General features: G+C 42.4%; 1 pseudogene; it reads right to left on the bottom strand.

Moving 5' to 3' along the window:
* Positions 1-756: 756 nt before the first annotated feature.
* The window catches only part of LOC102856915, a 12540-nt pseudogene continuing 4177 nt past the window's right edge, over positions 757-9119 (bottom strand).

Genomic DNA, 9119 nt, shown 5'->3' with positions numbered 1-9119 from the left:
TTGTTTTTGTCTTTCCTAGAAAGAGGTTTTTATTGCAATTTGGTCCACAATCAAGATTTCACATTAGCTTGAGATCAGGGTCCTGGTGGGAGCAGAGCCCAAGGAGGTCTGTCAGGTGGGGGGTGGGAGACCTCTGTGCAGTTCTGAGGCAGCGAGGTGGGGGGCGCTTAGGAAGGTTCCAGAGGTGGGTGTGGGGTCAGGCGTTGCTCAGTCACTCGAAACTCCGTGGTCATGACTGGGCCTCAGTCTCCCCACTTGGGGGGGTCAGATGCCGATCCTCAGGAAGTAGAGGGGACTCTGGTGTGGCCATTTCCCAGTACCCCTTCCCATCATCCCCCTAGAGGGGAAAAAACACCACGTTTTCTCTTGTTTTGTAACGGGCTTTGTGGTCACAGAAACTACAAACTGACCTGGCAGGTACCAGGGGAGGGAGACAAAGCCTGAAACTGCCGGGGGGAGGGGGGAGACGGACTTCCCCTCCCGGTGCGGTCCCCTCCCCCATGCAGCGCAGACACCATCCTCCCGTTCATCCTCTGGTCCCCTAACCCACTCTGGTGGCTCAGTCCAGGCAAGAAAACAGGGAGGAGGGGGTCATCCCTGCCTACCCCAAGCCACCCACAGACTCCCAGCTGCCATAATTCAACTCATACAAAACCCCAAATCCCATGGTGTGAGGAGGTGCACGTGGCCCCTCAGCAGCTGGCCTCCTCCTGGCAATAGTGGGGTAACACAGGGGTGTCCCCAGGGTCCATGCAGTTATCCACACTGGCTGAGGCCGCATCCACAGCCTTGCGGACAGTATTTGGGGTCCTAGATCTGCTGGCCCAGCGCGAACACCTGACCACTCTGGTTGGCGCCTTGCTGTATGTAGCCCATCGCAGGGACATGGAGGGAGTTAGCACACTTGTCCGTTCCCAGCTTGGTGTCGTAGATGTGCCGCCGGGTCCCGCGGGCAGTCATGCGCATCTGGCTGGCACACTTGTTGGTGCCCATCTGCACGCTCATGGTGGAGTGATCCATGGGAGGCAAGATGTGGTTCTTGGGGTCACAGAGGTGCCGTCTCATGCCATAGTCCGTCATGCCCGACTGGCTGGCCCATTTATTGGTGCCCATCTGGAGTCCGATGACACACTGGCCCGCCTTCATGGTGGCATCATCGAAGTTTGCTCCTGCTTCTCGGAGTATTTCACACGGATGTCCACGCTGTTCTGCAGGCCCTTTGTCTTGGCCTTCCCAGCCAGGGCGAGCAGAGACACCTGCACCTGAGTCGTTTCCACTCTCGAACAGGTCGTTGGCCTCAAATAGGTCCACGGGGTTCATGCCATAGCTGACCATGGTCTTGATATAGCTGACCATGGTCTTGATGAAGTGGGTGGGACAGGTTTTCTAGCTGGTGCCAGTTGTGCGTGGAGCGGTTGATCTTGGGGATCGAGCCTGGCTGCAGCTTGTTCATAACTGTGGACAGGATAACACCGTCCTTCAAGCCCTTCTGGAAGTCGGGGCTGATCTGGAGCCCGGTGAGCTCCTCCATCCAGTTGCGGAGCTCCAGCTCCTTCTGAGGATCATACTTGGACAGGAGCCGGTTCTTGACCTCAGCCGAGAGCCCGTACGACGAGCCCTTGTTGAACTGGGTGGAGTTCTTGGTGGCTGCGCGCACTGGATTGAGATCGAGACTGTTAACAGCGGTCCTCTTGTTTGGTTCCACAATCAACACTCTTGCTGTCAGAAGCCAGAAAATCAAAAGATGAATTCCTCAAAACAACTATGAAATAGCATCTCACCCCAATAAGAATAGTCAAATTTAACAAAACAGCAAACATCAAATGCTGGTGAGGTTGCAAAGAAACTGGAACCCTTATTCACTGTTGGTGGGAGTGTAAAATGCTGCAACCACTATGGAAGGCTGTATGGGGCTTTCTCAAAAAGTTGAAAATAAAAATACCATTTGACCCAGCAATTCTACTACTGAGAATTTATCCTAAAGAAACCATAACCACCACTCAAGCAGATATATGCACACCCATGTTCATTGAGGCTTTGTTCACAACAGCAAAGAGCTGGAAACAACCCAAAAGCCCATCAAAAACCGAATGGATAGAGAAGCTGTGGTATATTCACACAATGGAATACTATGCTACATTGAAAAACATGGAACTCATTAAATATTATACAAAATGAGTGACCCTGGAGGACATTATACTGAGTGAAATATCTCAGTCACGAAAGGACAAATATTTCATAGGGCCACTGTTGTAAAACAGGACTGACATTGGAGTTGAGAGAAGACAGAGAAGGAGATGAATGATGTATACCGTATTGAAACAGATGAGGGAGAGAACTGTTTATTAGGAATATATGACTGGCTATTATTGTCATGACAGCAGTCCAGAATTAAGTCTGCACAGTAAAGTGGACCTGGGGGGGAGGGATTACATAACAATGAGTTTTTCTTTTACTTTCAAGAAGAGTGAATTGGGGAGGGAGGAAAGGCAGGGGGGAAAAGTGCAATAATGAATGAATAGAAACCCTACGTGTCTGTAAACTTGCTGTCAGGGACCTCTCCAGAGTGAAAGGGCAAAGGTGTCAGTCTGGAGACTAAAGTGTACCTGATCCAGGCCATGGTCTTCATAAGTACTTGCAATGTATCAGAGAGCTGAACAACAACTAAGGACAGTAGATGAATTGATGCCTTTGAGTCATGGTGCTAGAGAAGAGTATTGACTATATTTGCTAAGAGAACAAACAGGTCCGTCCTTGAGAGGGTGAAACCAGACTGTTCCTTGGAAACAAGGATCTTGAAGTTCTGTCTATAGTACTTTAAACATATTGCAAGGAGGGACCAGTCCTTGGAGAAGGATATCATGCTTGGAAGGGTAAAGGGACAGTGAAAGGACAGAAGACCCTGGACAAGATGAATTTACTCAGTGACTGAGGTAATGAGGTGTGTCAGAGACAATGAAATTGGCTCAGGATAAAGCATAGTTCAGAGCTGCTGTCCATAGGATCGTTATGAGGCACAGGCAACTTAACAGCACATAACAACTACAATTGTGGGTTAGATACAACCAACTCAAAGTTGACCATCTAATTTCAGAAACTATAAGCCTATGAGAGGATTTTGCCCACCATCCTTCTCTTGAGTTACTGGTGGATTTGAAACGGCAAATGAGTGTTACTTTGACTTAGCAATGTGCCTTCCTGTGAACAAATGACATGACTGTAGTACAGTGGGTGAAGGAAGAATAATAGTCCAGGAAGAGAGGAGTGAGGGTCTCTGCTAGAATCTTTTGAGTTCTTTGGCAACTATGTTGAATATTATTGTTTGGAGGTGCCATTGAGTCAACTAGAACTAATAGCTACAGAACAAGAGATCTGAGCTTTGCCCTCCCCTGCACCATCCCCATTATCGTTCACGTTCAAGCCCATTGCTAGTCACTGTGTCAATCTGTCTCAAGAAAAATCTTCCTCTCTTTTCTCTGGTCCTTTTAATTTTCCAGCATGATTTCTCTCCAAGGAATAGTTCCTCCTGAAAACATGGCCAAAGGAAGTGAATCAAAGTTTCATCATCTTTCCTTCTAAGAAGCTTTCTGAGTGCACTTCCTTCGAGACAGATTTGTTTGTTCAAAGGCAGTCTGTGGCATAATAAATACTTTTAACAACACCACAATTCATGGGTGTAAATCCTTCCCCTGTCATCGTTTTCCATTGCACTTTCAGATGCATAGGAAGCAATTGAAAATAGCATGACTTGGATAAGGAACAGCTTCATCTTGAAACTGATATCCTTGATCTTCAGAACTTTTTGAAAATATCCTCAACAGTAGATTAACACAACACTACGCATCTTTTATTTCTTGACTGCTGCTGCCATGTGTATAGATTGTGGATTCATGTAAAAATAAATACTTGATAACTTCAACCTTTTTTCTAATTACCATGATGTTGCTTATTGGTCTAGTGGTGAAGATTTTGTTTTCTTGATGTTCATATAAAACCCATTGAAGGACATAGACTTTCATCGCTACAATAAGTGCTTCATGCCCTCCTCACTTTCAGGAAGAAAGGTTATGTCATCTAAAGAATGCAGGCTGTTAATAACTCTTCTTTCAATCTTGATGCTATATCCTTAATATAGACCAGCTTCTCAGATGATTTGTTTAGAATACAGATTTAATAGATATGGAGTAAGTATACAATTCTGCTGCACACCTTTCTTGAATTTAAACCATTCAGTGTTTCTTTGTTCTGTTCTGACAACTGCTTCTTTGTCTATACATAGTTTTCACATGAACATGACTCACTGAGTAAAGATCTTGGGACAATGATATAAACTGGATGAAGTAAGACTAAGTGAATGAAAGGCTTCCAAATTTCTTGGCACAGATAAGAATACCCAGTGTTCTATCTGTTTGCTCAAACACTTTGATAGTTATTCCATCAATTTCTAGAGTTTTCTTATTTGTCACTGTCTTCAGCGAAGCTTTTACTTCATCTTTTGGTACTGGTGGTGATTGGTCATAGGCTATTTCATGAAATGGTTCAGTACTGACCAATACTTTTTGGTGCAGTGATTCGGCATACTCCTTCCATCTTCTTTTGATACTTTCTCTGTGATTCAGTAGCTTGTCCACTAAATTGTTCAGTATTTGGAATTTGAGGCTGGGAATTGTTCAGTTTCTTCTGCTAGATAAATGTCATGTTCATTCTTCCTGGATTTTTAATGTCTGTACAAAAAAATTAATCCAATAAAATGGAGAAATTATCAAACAATAGTATCATTAATGTCAAGGCCAAGTAAAATCTTCCTGGATATTATACAGAAATACATGTAACAGTAAATCAACAAAGACCTTCTAGACATTCAAATTTGATTCAGAAGAGGCTTTGGAATGGAGAATATGATTGCTAATATTAAATGGAAATTGCTGAAAGCAGAGAATACCAGAAATAATTTGTGCAAGTCTCTAACTGACTATGCAAAGGAATTTGGCTGTGTGGATTATATGAACCATAGCTAACATTGAGAAGAATAGAAATACCAAAATATTTTATTGTGTTCATTTGAAATCTGTACATAGACCAGAAAAATCAGTTATCTGAACAGAACAAGGGGATACTGCAAAATGTATAATCAGGAAAAGTTATGTGTCAGAGTTGTCTCTTTCTACCAGATGTGTTTAATTTGCATACTAAGAAAATAATCTGTACAAATAAATAAATGGAGAGGAATGTGGCATTACGGTTAAATCAAGACTCATAAAAAACCTGCAGATCACACAACTTTGCTTGTTAGAACTGAAGAGTACGTGAAATACTTACATAGGAAGATTAAAGACTATAGTCATTAGAATAGATAACACTGCTACTCTGCTGGAGAAAGAGGGGCAATCTCTTCCTGTACCAGTCAGATCTAATTTGACAGTACACACACAAACACAGCCCCCCCCCCAAAAAATAAATGATACGTCAAAATAAAGAAAATAAAAATATTTAACTAGACCAATAAGCAATATCATAAGAGATGAAGAAAATATTGAAGCTGTCCAGAACTTCATCTAACTTGATCCACAATCAACACTCATGGAATCAACATTTCATCATCAAGATATGTAATCCACTGAGCAAGTCTGTTATCAATGACTTCTTTAAAATTCTAAAGAATAACGATGCCATATTAAAGACTAAAATATATTTAATCCAACCCATGGTATTTTCAGTTGATTTACATGCACATGACTGTTGGAAATTAATACAACAAAAAAATATAATTCTTTTCAAGGCAGAACCAAGTCATGCCTGACCTTCCATTTGGTTTCTGAGGCTGTAAATCACACAGGAGGAGCTTACCCATCTTTTTTCCATAGTCTTCCAGAGGATTTAAACTTTTAGAGATGTGCAGTCTTTGAGTTAACAGGTCAACCCCCTGTGGACTACATAACTAGAGCGCTTTAAAAAGTTTTCCTCCTAGAGCTGTGAAGTAGATATGCACAAAAAAATCCTCATTGTGTTCTAGTGTGAACTAACTTTTACTTGGCCCTCCAATAGGTTTCCAATGCTATAACTAGTATGAGAGGAGGCTGGCCGTATTTCTCCTGCAAAGATGTTGATATATTCCAACTGGCAGAGAGGCAAAATCTTTGGGTGAGAAATGCAACTCCCTGAGAGTGCACATCAAGGTTGTGTCCTATTTCCATACCTTTAAAATTTGTATGATGCAGAATGGATTACACGGGTGGCTAGGCTCCATGAGGAGAAATGTGGCATCAGGATTGGAGGTAAACTCATCACCAATCTGCATTATGCAAAAGACACAACCCTGCTTGCTGAAACTGAGGAAGACCTGAAGCACTTACTGAAGAAGGTCAAGTACTGCAGTCTAAATAGGAATCGAAGCTCAACATCACAAAAGCAAAGATTCTCACCACTGGGCCAATGGACAGTATCATGATAGATGGTGAAGAGATTGAGATTGTTAACAGCTTTAGTTTCTTTTGCTCCATATTCAGAACTCTTTGTACCAGCACCCAGGAAATTAAAAGACTTATTGTGATGGGAAAGTCTGCTGTTAGAGACATCTCCAAAGTACTGAAGAGCAATAATGTCACTCTGGAGACTAAGGTGCACGGGCCTTGGTCTTTGCAATTACTTGCTATACATCAGACAGCTGGACAATGACTAATGGATGATAGAAAGAGAATTGATGATTTGGAGCTATGGTGCTGCAAAAAAAATTGAATATACCATGGACTGCTTGGAGAACAAACAGGTTCATCCTAGAGATCATGAGACCAGGCTGCTCCTTGGAGGTAAGGATTCTGAAGCTTTGTTTGACATAATTTGGACAGGTTGCAAGATGGGATCAGTCCTTGGAGAGGGACATCATGCTTGGGAGGGTGGACGGATAGCGCAGGAGAGGAAGATCCTCAATGAGATGGATTGATTCAATGACTGAGGTAATGAGGATAGGTGTTATAGAGACAATAAGACTGGTGCAGGATAGAGCAAAGTTTAGGGCTCTTGTACATAGGGTCACTATGAGTTGCAGGCAACATGACAGCACATAACAACAATAACACAATGGACCACACAGCTAAGAAATCAAAAGACTAATTGCACTGGGGAAAATCTATTGTCAGGGATCTTTCAGAGTACTGAAGAGAAATTATGTCAGTCTGGAGACTAAGGTGTGCCTGATCTAGGCCATATTCTTTGCAATTACTTGCTGTGCAACAGAAAGCTGAAGAAGATGCCTTTAAGCTGTTGTGCTGGAGAAGAGTATTGGATATACTATGGACTGCTAGGAGAACAAATAGGTTCATTCTAGAAAAGGTTGAAACCAGGCTGCTCCCTGTATGCAAGGATTCTGAAGCTTGATCTGACATACTTTGGGCATGTTTCAAGGAGGAACCAGACCTTGGAAAGGGACATCTTGCTTGTGGGTGGGGAGGGGTGGAGGAACAGGGCAAGAGAGGAAGACCCAGGATGAAATTAATGGAGGTAGGTGTGTCAGAGATGATAAGGTTGGCAGGGTTCAGAGCTGTTGTACACAGGTTTGCTGTGAGTTGCAAGCAACTCAACAGCACATGACAAAAACAACACAGGCCACACCACAAGAAAAAACAAATAAAAATTTATTTCTTTAAGTTGTGGTATTAGAAGAGTATTGAATATGTCATGGGCTGCTAAGAGGATTTGTAGTAAGGGAAAAGACATCATGGTAGGAGAGGTAGAGGATCAGAGAAAGAGAGGAAGACCCTTAACAAGATGAACTGACATAGTTATTGTAACAATGGGCTTGCGCCTAATATTGGAAGAATGAGGTAGGGGAAGGAAAGGTTGTGTTCTGTTGTTTAGAAGGTCACTATGAGTTGTAGTTGTCTCAAAAAAGCATAACAACAATAACAATACAGCCAGAACTCTTCTGATAGGCAAGGATGGTAAAACTTGTCTCGCACAGTTTGAACCTATTGTTGGGAGAGGCCAGACTCTGAAAAAGATATCATGCTTGGAAAAATGGAAGGTCAGAGTTGGAGAGGAAGGTTGTCAATTAAATCTATAGAGGCAGTCAGTGACTGCAACAAATGGCTTACCTATAGTAGAATATCTCAGTCACAAAAGGACAAATAGTGTGTAACATTGCTGTTAGAACCGTATTTTGGGGGACATTGGAGCCAAAGAATAAGAAAAGAGTGGGTAGTAATGAATACTGCATTGTAACGGATGAGGAGAATTATCTGAAAGTAATATATTATTAGGCATTATATGTATGACAACAATCTGGAACAAGAAGTACTTTGAAAAGGGAACAAGGGGAGGGGAAAGGAAGGAGAAGAGGGAAAATGTGCAACAATGAATGATTGAGAATTCAACTTTTTTGTAAACTTTCCTTAAAATAATAATTAAAAAAAATAGCAAAGTTTGTGTACATGATATGTTGTTGCTGCTGTTAGGTGCCATCATGTCAAGTACGACTCATAGTGACGCTATGAACAAAAGATATGAACCCTGTTCTGCCCGGTGCCATCCTCACACGTCCTGACACATAAGAGCCAATTGCAGCAGTCACCCTGTCAATCCACCTGATTAAGGGTCCTCACCGACCCTCCACCTTCCCAACATTATATCCCTTTCCAAGAAATAGCACCTCTTAGCAACATGTCCAAAGTATGTGATGTGAAGCCTTATCATTCTTGCCTTCAAAGAGAACTTCAGCTGCACCATCTCCAAGACATGTTTCTTTAGTCTCTTGGCCATCCACGGGATGTTCAGTGCTATTTTCCAACACCACAGCTCAGACGCATCAATTATTTTTCTGTCATCTCTATTTAATATCTAGGTCTCAGATGCATAGCTAGTAATTGAAAAGAGTATGGCCTGAATCAGACGCACCTTAGTATTTAAAAGTTGGTCTGTTCCTACCTTTAGCTTGGAGTAGTTGGATCCTGGGGGGTAAATGTTTGTGATTTACTTGAAAGCTGGACTAAACTGCTTGGCCATTTCTAATTGTGGTAGCAAACAAGTGTAAGCTGACTAACTGTATCTGTACATGGTATAGGATCAAGCATAATTTAGATAAGTTGAACACAGGGTTGCTATGAGTTGTTGTTGTTGTTGTTGTT

Source organism: Elephantulus edwardii, unplaced genomic scaffold (assembly GCF_000299155.1).
Source record: "Elephantulus edwardii isolate Elephantulus edwardi_28Jun2011 unplaced genomic scaffold, EleEdw1.0 scaffold00167, whole genome shotgun sequence".
NCBI lineage: Eukaryota > Metazoa > Chordata > Mammalia > Macroscelidea > Macroscelididae > Elephantulus > Elephantulus edwardii.
Note: the sequence above shows the minus strand (reverse complement) of the source record. Positions and strands in the feature narration are given on the sequence as shown.